We start from the raw sequence: 16,088 nt of genomic DNA, 5'->3' as shown, positions 1-16,088 counted from the left end.
GATGCCCATCTGCATCCTGTTTTTCACAGGACATGATGGTATCATTCCCCAATTTTCCCATACCAAGCTGGAGCTATTTAGTCACAGTCCAGATCTTCCACCAGTAAACACTCCTGAGCACTCTTCCGGAGGCAAGCAGCTCTGGAGGAAGGGGCTTTCAAATATTCCCAAATGTGATGTCGATTGTCACACGGTAGCACCCATTACTTGCCTCCTCAACAAATCAATCACAGTCTTATCACAAAAAATACCTAGGAAGCAAGCTTTGAGCCAAAAAACAAAGAAGGATTCTCACATAGGTACACTGAAAAAATGAAAGACCTCACATCTCATAGAGAGAGAGTGGTGACCAATGACTCAGTGTCCAGATGGAGATCGGTGACAAGAGGTGTCCCTCAGGAGTCAGTACTGGAATCAATATTCTTTAATATTAATCTTCATTGATGACACTAATGGTGGATCAAGTACCCTCAGCAAGTTTGCGGATGACATCAAGCTGTTGGTGCAATCAACACACTTGAGGATCAGGATGCCATCCAGAGAGACCTAGAGGGGCTTGAACAGTGGGCCTGGATCATGGTAATTCAGTAACTCCTGCTATCAGTACTAGCTGGGGGATGTAAGGATAGAGCACAGCCCTGCCAGAAAGGACTTGGTGGTACTGGTGGATATTAAACAAGACACGAGCCAGCAATACGCCATCACAGCCCTGAAAGACAATCTTATCATAGGCCACATCAAGAGCAGCATGGCCAGCAAGATGAGGAAGGGGATCTGCTCCTCTGCTCTGCTCTGAGACCTCACCTCGAGTATCGCATCCAGATGTGGAGTCCTCAGTACAGGAGAGACAAAGAGCTGTTGAAGAGCACTGAGGGGAGGGCCACAAAAAATGATTTGAGGGATGGAACATCTCTCTTAAGAGGGCAGGATGAAAGATTTGGGGCTGTTCAGCCTGAAGAAGGGAAGGCTCCAAGAAGACCTGAGAGCAGCTTTTCAGTATCTAGAGGGGGGCTACAGAAAGAAGAGAACAGACTCTTGAGCAGGATCAGTTGTAGTAGATCAAGAGGAAATAAGAGGAAATAATCAAACTAAAAAAGAGAAGAGATTAAGATTGGATATGAGGAAAAAATCTTTTACAATAAGGGTAGTGCGGAACTGGCACAGTTTGCAAGAGATGTGGTGGATTCAATACTGCTGCTGTACTTTCACACAGATGGAGTTTAACTGAAATTTTCTCATATACATCAGAAAATAATGGCCTTCATTAATTCATTTTTTTGCTGAAACTGAAATACTTTGCAGTAGTGCACCCCACTCCTTTACTTCTTAGTTTGACACATTTCAATACAGATACACTGTTCAGAGCACAAATGTTCCTCCAGTCACTAAAATTACATACAGTTTCTGACTGTCAATTAAGCACTGGTTGTCAAACTTCTTGTAACTTCTCCAATTTGCCTCAAGATGTGCCACTGTATATGTGGGCGCTTACGTTGCAGGGACTACTGGTGTTTACCTAAACTGCCAGCTCCCAAACCAACTGTGTCAGTGATTTTTCCCCTTTCTACACCCTGGTTACTTTCAGGAGGGGAATCTCTGGGAAGGGGAAAACTAAAAACCTGCTGTACTCACAGTCCTGGGGAGCCTGTTCCATGCCTATCACAGTCTGGTGCAGAATCTTTTTCCTAACACCCTCCTTGCCCTCCCCAGTCACAGCTCCATGCCATTCCTTTGGGCCCTGTTTCTTTTCCCAGGGAGGAGAGCTCAGCGCTGCCCTCCACTCCCTGTGAGGAGCTACAGTCACCATGAGGGCTTCCCTCAGCCTGATCTGCTCTGAGCTGAGCAAACCCAGAGACCGCAGCTACTCCTCACACTTCTTCCCCTCTAGATCTTTCACTGTCTTTGTAGCCCTCCTTTGCAGGCTTTCTAATAGTTCCATATTCTTCCTATATTATAGCATCCAAAAGTGCACCCTGTGCTGGAGGTGAGGCTACACCAACACAGAGCAAAGTAGGACAATCCGTTCCCTGTTCTGCTGGCAGTGCTGGGCTTACTGCACCAAAGGGTACAGTTGGCCCTTGTGGCTGCCAGGGCACACTGCTGACTCAGATTCATTTTGCCTTCAACCAAGCCAGCTGAATTACCCTTGGGTGAAACCAAAGCCTGTTTTCAAAGGCAAACTGAAGTTATCCAGAAACTCCCTAAAATTTTAATACTTTTTTTTTTTAGTATGTATCTTACATTCCAAAAACAGCCCCCAGTTTCAGTAACCATAGAATCATAGAATCCATTCATCGCAAATTCTGTTGAAACATCTAAAAATCTCTGGACCTACTCAGGTATACTTAGAGGAGCAGAAAAAACATCTCATAAATATGTGGCTTAGAGGCTGTTACAATTGCAGGAATTTTGTTTCTTTTCTCACCATGAGGCAATTAACTCCACAATTGGCTTGATGGCTGCAAATGGGTCTCATCTGTCCCAAAGGGAGAAATGAATCCTAGCCCAGGAGCTGTCTGGGCTCACTGAGAGGGCTTTAAAATGGGTATGAAGGGGAAAAGGGATAAAACCAAGCTTGCTAGAGATGAGCCTGGGGGAATAATAATGGGACTGGTGGTGAGGCAAGGGGCTCAGCTGAAGTTTACACCAATGCCATAGTATGGCAGGTAATTATGGCTTTGTTACCATTGTTGAAACATAATGGGATCACTCCCATGACTGGCATGCTGCAGTGGATGATTATAAGCTCTTCAAAGTGATAATCAAGGAAGGAGGGACAGTGGTGTGTATCTTTATGTTAGAGTATGTTTTAATGTTGTTAAGCTTTGGGCTAGGAATGATGAGGTTGAATCTGTATAGGTAGGGATCAGAGGGAGGGCCAATAAAGCTGACATTGTGGTGGGGGGTCTGCTATAGACCACCTAATCAGGATAAAGAGATGGATGAGGCATTCTATGAGCAGCTGGTAGAAGTCATGCAATTGCCAGCCCTTGTTCTCATGGGAAACTTCAACTTCTGTGATATATAAGGGAAATACAATCGAGTGCAGAAGAAGCAGTTTAGGAGGCTTTTAGAGTGTGTGGAACACAATTTCCAGATGGTAAGAGAGTTTGCCAGGGGAGGTGCCCCACTGGACCTGCTGCTCACAAACAGAGAAGGTCTGGTGGGAGATATAGAGGCTGGACCCTGTCTTGGAGAGAGTGACCACAAAATGGTAGAGTTCTCTGGTTTTGGGAAGTCAGGAAGAGAGGAGAAAAACTGCTACTTTGGATTTGGCAAGTACACTCTCGGTTGGGTAAAAAACTAGCTGGAGGGCCAGGTCCGGACTGTGGTGGTGAATGGTGTTACATCCAGACGTTAATCAGTCATGAATTGTGTTTCTGGCCGGTCCTGTTTAATATTTTTACTGGTGAGCTGGGTAGAGGGGTCTGAGCTGCTCTTGGTAAGTTTGCAGATGACAGTAGGCTAGGAGGAAGTGTCAATTTGCCTGGGAATAGGGAGACCCTACAGAGGGATCTGGACAGGCTGGGTTGCTGAGACCAGTAGAATGAAATCCAACAAGACCAAGTGCCAGGTTCTGCACTTTTGGCTGCAACAACTCCAGGCTTGAGGCAGAGTGGATGGGAGACTGTGTGGAAGAAATGAACCTAGGAGTACTGGTTGACACTCAGCTAAACATGAGCCAACACTATGCCAAGGTATCTAAGACCAGTGACATCCTGACTTGTATCAGAAGTAGTGCTGCTAGTGGGAGCAGGAGGTAATCGTCCCTCTGTACTCAGCTCTGATGAGACTGCATCTCAAGTGCTAGTTTAGTTTTTGTCCCATCACTATAAGAAAAACAATAAAGCCCTGGAGCATTTCCACAGAAGGATAACAAAGCTGGTGAGGGGTCTTATCAGGAGTGACTGAGGGAACTAGGATCAGATGATCCTTAGTTCTGGAGAAGAGGAGGGTCAGGGGAGATCTTCTGACTTTCTATAGCTTCCTGAAAGGAGGTTGGGATGAGACAGAGGTCAGTCTCTTCTTCAATGTAACTAGCGATAGGACTGGAGGGTGAAGATCAATTATATAAGTGTTATTTTAGACAGATACAACAAGCCTCTGTGGGCACAGATAGAAATAACAAAGTAATATCTTTGCCAACAGCCAAATGTTGCTTGGGGAATTCTTTTTCTGAAGCAAAAAGTTAGTGGAATAGAAAAAATATCTAAATCCTTGAGATAAAAGAGCATTTCAAAGAGCCAATACCAGTAACAGTTCTTACTATTGTGGATAATGTGAGATACAATTCATTTTTTGGTCTAATTTAGGCACTTCAGATATTTAAAGACAGGGAAGAGAGTAAAAGTTAATAGAACTTTGCTAAATATTCTTTCAAAATGGTCTAGTAAAGCAAACTCCAGAAAGAAGCAAATGCACCAACCATCTATAGAGCAGTTCAGACTGCTTAAGCCTACCAAGGTCACTGAATTTGCTTTTGATCATGAATAATTAGTCAAGTGACTTTTTCATGTCTCTTTCCATTAAACAAGTGAGAAAACTAAATGTTTCTGCTCATCCTCTCTTCCACAAGCTGACAGCAGGCTATGAGAACAAATTAGGTAAGGTAAGTATGACCTTTTTTCGTTTAAACTTTCTCAGTCAAGTAGATCGTTTATCTTTTTCTCTCCCTTAGAGTAGAACAGGAAGCAAATGTGTAGTAGTGTAAATGACTCATGATAGCAAGAGAGCAATACAAACACCTATCTCCATTCCAAAAACACTCCACTCCTTTACTAGCAAAATGAACAGAGAAAATGTGAGAAGACACGGAGGAATTACCTCTGAAACTGCCACTGTATTCTGTAAGAAAACCCTTCAGAAGAAGAAGAAAACAGTGGCAACATCAGAATAATCTTCCACTGTGTGGAATCTCTCTCATCTCTCTCCAGAAGGATGGCACTGCAGGCAATATGACTCAACTTCATGGGACTGGCAAAGAGACAAAGATCTCTCTTCCCTTCACTTATGAATGCAATTGAATTCTTCATGTTTTTATAGCAGTGCCAAGCAGTTACTTCTTTAATACTAAACAGAGAATATCTGGATTGAAGATTTTATTTTCTAATTTATTGGAAACAAGGCATGAAATAATAACAGTTTGTCGTTATGCATTGCAGTGCTTCTAAAGTTCAGCATGAAGAAACAAGCAAAGACACAATTCTGAATTATGTGCATTGATGACTTGTGTAGCACACTAGTAAGAAGAGTGGAAGTTGAAACTGGAGACATGAAACTGCACAGGTAGTATCTCTTGGGGAAAGAAAAAAAAAAAAGGAAAAAATAATGGAAAGCAAGACAATTTACCTCAGCAATGTTGGAGAAAGACGTCAAGTTCAGTCACAGTACTTCAGGTAGGTGGGGCCTCATAAGGACAGAGTGAGGCCCCTTTCCCTGCTGGCCACTACTTTTCTGATGCAGCCCAGAATACTGTTGGCCTTCTTGGCTGCAAGCAGATACTGTTGAATCATGCCCAGCTTTTTGTCCACCAGGACCCTAAGTCCTTCTCTGTAAGACTTCTCTTAACATTCTCCTAGTCTGTACACATACCTGGGATTGCCCACGTGCAATACCTTGCACCTGGACATGCTGAATCTCATTAGATATTCGTATGCCTGTTTTTTGAGCCTGTCCAGGTTTCTATGAATGACATCCTTCCCTTGCTGAAGGTATACTTGATCCCACTGCCTATGTTATTGATCAAGATGTTGAAGAGCTCTGGTCACAAGATGGACCCCTGGGAGAACACCATTTATGACCATCCTCCTTCTGGACATGGAGCTGTTGACAAAAAAAAACTGGCTATGATCATCCAGCTAATTCTTTATCTACTTAAATGTCCAGCCTTCAAATCCACGTCTCTCCAATTTGAAGACAAGGATGCAGTGAGGCACCAAGCCAAAAACCTTGTACAGGTCCAGGTAGATGACATCAGTTGCCCTTCCACTGTGCATAGATAACATTACTCCATCACAGAAGGCTCTCAGATTGGTCAGGCATGATCTGCCCTTTGTGAAGCCATGTTATATGCAAAGGATCACCTTCTTGTCTCCCATGTGCCTTATCATCTCTTTCGGGAGAATTTACTAAATGATCTTCCCAGGCACAGATCTGGTGCTCACCGGCCTGTAGTTCCCTGAGTTTTCCTTTCTCTCTTTCTTGAATCTGGAAGTGAAGTTCTCCTTTTTCCAGTCACTAGGGACTTTGCCTGACAGCCATGACTTTTCAAATATGTTGGAGAGTGTCTGGCAACCACATCAGCCAGTTCCTTCTAAAGCTTGAGATACATATGGTCTGACCTCATAGACTTCTACACATTCAGCCTCATGAGGTGGTCTTGGACTTTCTCTGCTCTTACACTGGAAGGAATTTTGCTCTCCTAAACACCACTTAGAAGTTCACTGACACAAGAGGCATGGGAAACCTGATTGGCAGTGAAAACCATGGCAAAGAATTCATTAAATATCTGAGCCTTCTCCATATCTGAGAAGGCCAGGTCTCCCTTCCATCATAAGAGGGGTTGGCCAGCAGGGAGAGGGAGGTGATTGTCCCCCTCTTCTCTGCTCTCATGAGGCCCCATCTGGAGTACTGTGTCCAGGTCTGGAGCCCCCAGTACAAAAAAGACAGAGAGCTGTTGGAGAGGGTCCAGAGGAGAGCCACAAACATGATCAGGGGAGCACCTCTCCTACAAAGACAGGGTGAGGGAGCTGGGCTTATTCATCCTGGAGAAAAGAAGGCTGCGGGGTGACCTCATTGCAGCCTTTCAGTACCTAAAGGGAGCCTACAGACAGGAGGGGAATCAACTCTTTGAGAGGGTAGATAACAGCAGGACAAGGGGAAATGGTTTTAAGTTGAGGGAGGGAAGATTTAGGTTGGATGTCGGGGAAGTTCTTTGCAGAGAGAGTGGTGAGGTGCTGGAACAGGCTGCCCAGAGAGGTTGTGGATGCCCCATCCATTCCTAGAGGTATTCAAGGCCAGATTGGATGGGCCCTGGGCAGCCTCATCTGGTATGAAATGTGGAGATTGGTGGCCCTGCATGTGGCAGGGGGGTTGGAGATTCATGATCCTTGAGGTCCCTTCCAACACTGGCCATTCTGTGATTCTGTGATATAAACTCCTTTGCCTGTCTCTTCCATCCAATATATTTAAAGAAGCCGTTCTTATTTGTTGGTTTTTTTTCGTTGTTTGTTTTTTCCTTTTTTCAAATCCCTTGACAAGCTTGATTCTGTTCATGCTTTCCTGATCCCATTCCTGCATATCTGGACAACATTCCTTTATTCTTTCAAGGCCACTTATCCCTGCTTCCACTGCTTACACTTTTCCTCTACTTCCCTCAGCCTGACCGGCAGGTCCTTGCTCCACCATGCTGGTTTCCTGCCCTATTGGCCTGATTTCTTATTTTGGGAGGTGAAGAGCTCTTGTGCTCTTGGAAAGGCATACTGAAAATGCTGCCAATTATGTTCTGTTCCTTTGTCCCTGAGGACAGTTTCCAAATGGATCTCATCCAATAATTCCTTGAACTGCCTGAAGTTTACTCTCTTGAAAATCAGGGTTCTGAATCCACTCTTTGCCAGGCCTTCATTCCTCAAAATCACAAACTTGACCAGCATGGCAGCTGTCATCTTAGCCTCTTCCACACTGATCTCTTCCACACTGGTGAGCACCAGGTCCAGTGACACTTCACCTCTGATTGATCCGCCCAATACATGAACCAGAAAGTTGTAGTTAATGGACTCCTGGAGTCTCCTGGATTGCTTGCAGCTTGCTGAGTTGTTTTTATTACTGTGGGTGGTTGAAATCCCAAATTAGAATGACAACCTGCAAGCACAATGTCTCTTGCAGCTGAAGCAAGAAGGTCTCATCAACAATTTCCCTTTGATCAGGTGGGCTGTAGTAGACCCCAACCACCATGTTAATCCAGTCCCTAATTTTAACCCACAAACTCAACCTGTTCATGACTGTTTCTCAGAGGCAGCTCTTCACAGCCTACCAACTTCTCAACATAGAGGGCAACTTTCTCACCTCTCCTCCTTTGCCCATTCCTTCTAAAAAACTTGTAGCCCTCAATTATGGTATTCCAGTGATGTGAGTCATCCCACCATGTTTCTGTGATAGTAATAAAATCAGTTTTCCAATTGTTTCTAATTCCTCTTGCTCATTTCCAGCACTTTGTGCATTAGTATAGAGGTATAGAGGTACTTCAGCTGGGCTTTCAGGAGAATTTCATTCTTAGAGGAGCCCTATCAAAAAACTCTGGGATACTTCGAAGTTATCTTCCACTGCTTCTTAAGTGCTCTCCAACTCTTCTCTGATATCTCATCAGTATATCCCCTTCCTCCAACAAATCTAGTTTAAAGCCTGGGTGATGAGCACAGACAGCTTGCTGCCTTGTGTGTTCTTGCCCCTCCTGGTCAACTGTGATCCATCTCACATCAACCTTCCCAACTGATCGAAGTTATGTCTAAAATCATGGAAGCCAAAGCCATCCTCCATGCAGCCATTCATTCAGTCTGTTCTTCTCCTTCCCCCAACCAGAAGGACTGAGGAGAACACCATCTGCATTGTTGCAGTCTTCTGTGTTCAACTGACCTTTCCTCCATTATTAATTAGATATCCTTTGAAGCATTATTGACCACTGTTCCAACATCAGAAATGGACTCCTCACAAAATACTCTAATTATCGTTCAAATTTTTCATTTATTTCATTAAATCTGAAAAGGAATTATATTACTAAAGAAGATGTTAAGAATAAATACCTATGTAATACATGTTTTCAATACTTAAAACACCCATTTATATGACAGGAATAAATAGCAAAATTAACAAGGCATCTGTATCATTTTTAGTGGCTAGAACATATAGTCCTTGAATATGTACTAGGAGATAAGCTTATGAACATCTTTACCTAAAAGATATCCAATCAGCCTTGTTCATAGATGTTTTAAATGGTAGCAGCTACTGAACATTTGTTATTGTGAAAAAGACAAATATTTCCTGTTTAAGCTCTTACTACAGCAGGTCTCACATCCCTTTGGGAAGTAGCAAATCAGTTTGCAGGTCTTAAAGGAAATTCAGGTGAACTCAAGTGAAATCAGAAACAGAATATGAGATTTTCCCGGAAGGAAAAGGAGCTCCACATATTTTTACCATTTCTATATCAGATCTTAACACTGATACTTCAAAATCACTAAATAATTACGTAGATAATCTTTCCGTATAGAAGTTAGGAGTTGGCAGGACTTATAGAAAGGGCTTTAAACTAGATATGAAGGAGGAAGGGGATAAAACCAGGCCCGCTAGAGATGAGCCTGTGGGAATGGTAATGGGATTATGGGTGAGGTGAGGGGCTCAGCTGAAGTGCATCTACACCAATGCACGCAGCACGGGCAGCAAACAAGAAGAGTTGGAAGCCATTGTGTTGCAGGTTAACTGTGGCCTAGTTGCCATTGGTAAAGGTCAGGGGAAGGGCTGACAAGGCAGGCATCTTGATGGGTGCCTGCTACAGATTGCCGAACCAGAATGAAGAGAAGATAAGGAGTTCTACTAGCAGGTGGCAGAACCTGCATGATCACCAGTCCTTGTCCTCATGGGGGACTTGGACTTCCCCGACACATGGTGGGAATACAACACAGTGCAGAAGAAGCAGTCTCGGAAGATTCTGGAGTGTATGGAGGATAACTTTCTGATGCAGCTGGTGAGAGAGCCTATGAGAGGAGCTGCCCTGCTAGACCTGCTGTTCACAAACAGAGAAGGTCTGGTGGGAGATGTGGAGGTTGGGGGCTGTCTTGGACAGAGAGACCATGAAATGGTAGAGGTATCTGGACAGACTGAATAGCTGGCAGAAGCTAATGGGATGAGGTTCAGCAAGGCCGAGTGCTGGGTCCTGCGCTTTGGCCAAAGCAACCACAGGCAATGCTACAGGCATGGGGCAGAGTGGACATGGGGGTATTGATGGATGCTCAGCTGAATATGAGCCATCAGTGTGCCCGGGTGGCCAAGAAGGCCAATGGCATCCTGCCTTGTATCAGGAATGGTGTTGTCAGCAGGAACTGTATTCAGCTCTGGTGAGGCCGCACCTCGAGTACTGTGTTCAGTTTTGGGCCCCTCACTACAAGAAAGACATTGAGGCCCTGGAGTGGGTTCAAAGAAGGGCAACAAAGCTGGAGAGGGGTCTGGAGCACAGGTCTTATGAGGAACATCTGAAGGAGCTGGGATTGTTCAATCTGGAGAAGAGGAGGCTCAGGGGAGACCTTATTACTATCTAAAATGACCTGAAGGGAGGTTGTAGTGAGCTGAGGGTTGGCCTCTTCTCTTGTGTAACTGGTGATAGAACTAGAGGGAATGGCTCCAAGCTGTGCCAGGGGAGATTTAGGCTGGACGTTAGGAAATACTACTTTTCTGAAAGAGGGAATGTTTGGATTTTGTGTTGAGGGACATGGTTTAGTCAGGACTACTGGTGATAGGTGGATGATTGGGTTGGATGATCTTGAAGGCCTTTTCCAACCATGGTGATTCAGTGATTCTGTGACTCTGTGAAATCATTACTTACCTCAGCAATGCACAATTTCATTTTTTCTTTTTTTTTTCTCTGTAGAGCTTTATACATTTTATTTAATGTTAATATAGATGGGAAAGTTGGTATTTTACATACCTAGCGTGTCAGCAAAGCATAAAGCTAAAAACAAACTTCAGGACCACAGAATAAGGCTAGGATCTGAAAATTTGCTTGTAGTTTTTAATTAATCTGTGAGAAATCCCAGTGCAAAACTATTTGCCAAGCAAAAGTTCCTTTGGAAGGGCCAAGCCAACTGCTCAGCATAAACCGATTTCCAGTCTATAGTGAAACATGAAACTAGGCAGGTAGCTGAGGTAGCTAGGAGCTTAGCTCATAAGTTCACACCAATACACTCTGTGACTAATGACTCTCCTATCTGAATTCTGAAGTTTTTTTAGTCTTGCTACTGTAGAGCAAACAAAGGTAATGACAGAGCCTTTATTTGAGAAATAGGCTCTATAGGAAAAGATATCAAAGAGGAATTAACTCACTCCTCCCAGCAACAGTTTGGAGAAGGGGGCGGGCTGAGGAGTGAAGCCTTCTCCTATTTGTACTTCTGCACTACAGGAGAAGGGTGGGGGGAAAGGGAATCTGCACAGACTCAGATTGCACATGCGTTACTAGAAGTATCGCTGAGACAGAAAGGGTGACTCTAGCTCCCCCTTGCTCCAGGTACTCTCATGCTCACGTATTGGTTCAGGCTGTGACCTTGGAATTCCACTACAGCTACTCACAATGAAATGAATTAAAATTTAAATAATACACCTTAGTTATGGAGATGTCCAATTCAATCCTTTGTTTTCTAATTAACCATTATCATGCAGTCTGGTTGAGTAGATTTTTAACACTAGGTTTAGAACAGCTGGCACGGAGCAAATATACTTGACTGACATACACTGGCATTCAGAAAGATTACTCGTATATTCTACAATCCTGTTATTGACTGATGGGATAGAGACATTTAGGTGAAGGTAATGATCACCCATTTAAGATATTTACTTTGACAAGCAAGGGTGCAGTATTCGTTAGAACATATTCATGGAAACTGAACACCAAACAAACAAACAAAAAAAAGTCCAGTTTGTTAAATACTTCCAGATACCACTGGCAAGATATGTGAAATAAGTTACAAGTCAATGTGGCATGTAAAAGTAGCTGAATTCAGCATGAAGTTACATAACAGCACAATTGTACTAGGGAATACTAGGGAAGAGGCATTGCTTATGTATCATACTTCCCAATTTTAATTTGCTCACAAAATTACTTTTTTTTTACTATTTTCAGTATTGGGAATATGAATGTGCAGTACTAAGGTCTGAACAGTATGTCTCAAACCAAAGTTGACCTCTAGATGAATCTCACAACCAAGTGTTATATATTACTAGTATCTGATCATTAGCAAAATGAGTATCTTGGACAAAAAGATGTAGCTTAGATGAAGTGTTACAAAAATGTACTTTGAACTTGCCTTGTTTAGAAGCATAGCATCAAGGCCTTCTACTACACAAACTTCCTTGTTTCCACTTTGAGCTCTGGTCACGCTTGAGGAGGAATTCAAAAGGGGAAATGAAACCAGATATTTCTGCCTAATTGTCTCATAAATGTATATATTCAACAATGTAAAAGCCGGACCCTTTAGTAGCAAAGTTGGAGACCTCACCTATGAGTGTACGCACTGTGTAGGACCTCTCAGTTGTCTTGAAAAGCTCTTCAAATTCTCGCTGCAACCTGGGCTCCCCAGCAATGCGGATCCGGATGATATTAAAGTATTAGGGCAATTGGTGATTTATCTTTCTAGATTGCTATCGCTATCCTCATGTAGTAATGGTTAGGGGCATTGCCTTATTCTGTTTTATTCTTGCTTTACCATTTCACTTACTATCTCATTGCTTTAATCTTAAGCAAAGATAAACACACTTCTTTAACTTGTTGTTTGTGACCTTTGTGCTGACTCTTCTCATTGGCAAAATAGAATGGTAAATTGAAGTCTTTAAACAGAAAGAATGGTATTCCTTGTGTGAAGAAGATAACCTCCATCCTGCCTGTCATGGTTTTACAATTTTCGGTTATCAGTATTCCACACTGTAACATCTGTAGTGCACTGGGAGTTAAAGCTCAAGTTCTGGGTTGAAGAGAAGAACTACATACCCTGGGGGGCTTTGCAGTCAGAGAGGAGATATAACCCCTGGCAAGGTCACCTGATTCACCTTCTTTGTCAGGCTCTTCTTCCTGCTGCTCAACCGGACTGCACATCTCACCTCAGTGTTATGGTGAGGCCCTTCCACCTTTTGGACACTCTCTCTCATTGTATTTGATTTATTAGCTTCAATTCTAATTATACTGTATTATAGTGTGTTATCTCGCATTCCGATACTATATTCAGTAAATTAATTTGCTTCTCCTCAGATCATTGCCACTGTACTTAATTATTTTGAGGTCCCCTGTTTCCCTTTTCCGGAGACGTGGATTCATGAAATCCGTCCGCCCCGCTAGTCACGGAACTGGGCCAAACCAGCCCATAAACTGTCGACACTGCCCTGCCACCCTCCATCCACTCTAACAGCAGCTATCTGAAATGGATTAGATTCTATGTCTGAAATATATTTCCAAAAACAATCTATTTAATGCTTCCAAGATGCTTTCATCCACTCATCTTAGAGCTGCTCAGTTTTGCACCAATATGACAAAAAAATAATAATGAAAACAGTAAGATTTGAAATAAATTTTTAAAGGAAATAGTGGTATCTGGTTCATGTGGACAGACAAAAAAATCAGAACCAAATCTACTGTTGCTCAAAAGACCAGCTTTTGAATTGAAACCAATGTGTTGAACTATGACTATTCTTACATACAGTTGAGATTAACTTAGAAGAATAAAGCAAACTAATTTCCATGTATAGCTTCTTAAGACCAATAATCTTAGACTAGGGTTTCTCATATATTAATATATTAACAACATTAACAACTGGAGGTACTGCATAATACAAGTTTCAAGTCTTACCATTTTTTAGTCAGCATTGCACACTCAGTTTTCTAGAATGGCGTAAAAGTTAAATAGCATTGGTTTCCAATTTTCAGTCACTTGACTCTTGCTTATTTTGAAGTTTTGATTAAAGCTAAGAAGATGACAAATCATTTTTATCAATTCATAATGAGATCACACCAGATCATACCTGAGCTGCAGAAACTTGACTACTCAAAACACCACAGTGTTATTCAAAGTTCCTAAATTATTCCATTATTTTGCCCTATATTAATTTCCCTGTTTATCAAAACTAAGTGCTTCGACAGTCAAATTTAATATATTCTAATTACATGATATTCTGCTCTGATGAACAGAAAGCGAAAAAATGAGAATAACTCCAGACTAGGCATGTCCCTGTTCTTCCCACCTTGTTTAACATGCAGTTACAAATTTTGTATAGGAGCATTTTTGAAGAACATGATTCACAAATATGAAAAATTTTCAGCAATTTTTCTTCCCCTGCATACATTAAGTACCTTATTATTTATATTGCTTTTCCTCTGGCAACAAAAAAAAAAAAAAAAAAGTAGACTGTCATTTTTTTCCTAATTTTATGGCTAGAAAATAGGATTCTTCATACTATGTCATAATATTGATAGAGTCTACTTAAGGTGTCATTACATACAAATCTGATATTTATATTTAAATATATATTCTGAGAATATTTTCATTAACAGATCTTAACTTTCCAAAAAGCCAGTTTCCACAAAGATTACCAGTTGCAGTTATATTACTGAGGGCATTTTGATTAGTTTCTAGAGCAAATAGCACTCATTGCACATGCAGAAACAGTGGAAGGGAATCAAAATCAAAGTCAAAAAACAAAAAATGAAAAGAATAAACCATCTTTGATACTAGTTTGGTCAAAAATAGGGTTGTCTGATACTCTCTGAAATAAATTAGAGAAGCATACAGAGGTTTCAAAGTTGTTATCTGCCATGCCCTGAAATACAGGCAGCACAGAACAATACCAAGAATGCTCTAAAATTTGTTCTCTGATTCAGTTTCCTTGTGTCCTGAAAACACCAGCTTGACAAGCAAAGAACATGGCCTACATGGTAAAAAAATTGTGGCAAATCTATACTGAGGTCAAACTGTAAGTTTTCAAAACTTACAGAATTAACTGCATTATTTTTCAGAATAGTTAAGCAAACAGTTCTTAAGACTGATAAATACAGATTATTTGACATGCCATGACATTCATCATTATTTCTGCAATGCGCAAAGTGACAGAAAGATACAGAACTTTTATGTCCTTCCTATACATACCTTGTTCAAGACAAAACAAACTGAAGATAGAAACCAAAGAAAAGCATAATAAGTAAAATTAAATAATTAATCTAATGATGTCTACTTTAAGGAGTTATTACTATGATGCAAAATTAGATTACATTCTTGGAAAAGGTATTTTTATATCTGCATCAATTTAAGATGAAGTTATTGAATTATAGGTTTGAGGAGGAACTTTTTCACTCAGAAAGTGGTGATGCACTAAAACAGGTTGCCCAGAAAGGCTGTGGATGCCCCATCCCTGGAGGCATTCAAGGCCAGGCTGGAATTGGCTCTGGGCAGCCTGGTCTAGTTGCTGGCAACTCTGCCCACAGCAATGAAATTGAAACTTGATGAACTTTGAGGTCCTTTTCAACCAGGCCATTCTATGATTCTATGATTTTAATTTTCCAGCTAAAAGTTCTCCATTCTCTTCTCTCTCTAATTCTGTACTACACTGTGGCTCTTTCAATACATTTTACTGCTGTGAACAGACCACCATTTGCCTGACATTTTTTTTAATCTTTTGAATTTAATAGTTTAAAGTACATTTGGTAGCAAAAATAAAAATAAAGCATAAGCAGAAAGTAATTTAGTTCAAATCAGTGATAGTCTTTCACTTTTCATTAATGACAAAGCCTGCATAAGACTTTGATCCTGACTTTGATGCTGCCCTTAGTTGCACAGACTTCTGTTTCCTAAAATTTATTTTCTCAGCAGTATCAAAACCACACAAACTGTTGATGGCAGCAATTGAATAAAAGATCAAGATTTTATTTCTTTCAGAATCAAGAGAAAAAGAAACATTGAAGTTTAAGATGTAATTTTCAGCTCTACTGAATACTAAATAGAGTAAAAGAAGGTATACTTTTCTTTGTTATTCACCTCCATTCTTCATTTGAAATTGAGTACTGAATACTGATTTATTCAGGGTGCTTATTCAGAGAGCACTATTGCTTATAGTGCTCACACTATAACTTGATCCTTAATTCTTTGGGGAACAACAACAACAAAATCAGTTTATTTTTCATTTCTGATCTGGTTCATACCATCTTTTGATTGTTGCCTCCTGTGGATTCCTATTTCAGTAGAGGACAGTACTTTTTTCTTCTAACCCGAACCGTGCAGTGTTTGGAGAAACTCTCTGTCCTCAATACTAAGAGAACAAGAAAAAGGAATAATAATAATAATAATGAA

This window comes from Meleagris gallopavo, chromosome 9 (genome assembly GCF_000146605.3).
Source record: "Meleagris gallopavo isolate NT-WF06-2002-E0010 breed Aviagen turkey brand Nicholas breeding stock chromosome 9, Turkey_5.1, whole genome shotgun sequence".
Taxonomy (NCBI): Eukaryota; Metazoa; Chordata; class Aves; order Galliformes; family Phasianidae; genus Meleagris; species Meleagris gallopavo.
The sequence above is the reverse complement of the archived record's forward strand: the minus strand, read 5'-3'. Positions refer to the sequence as shown.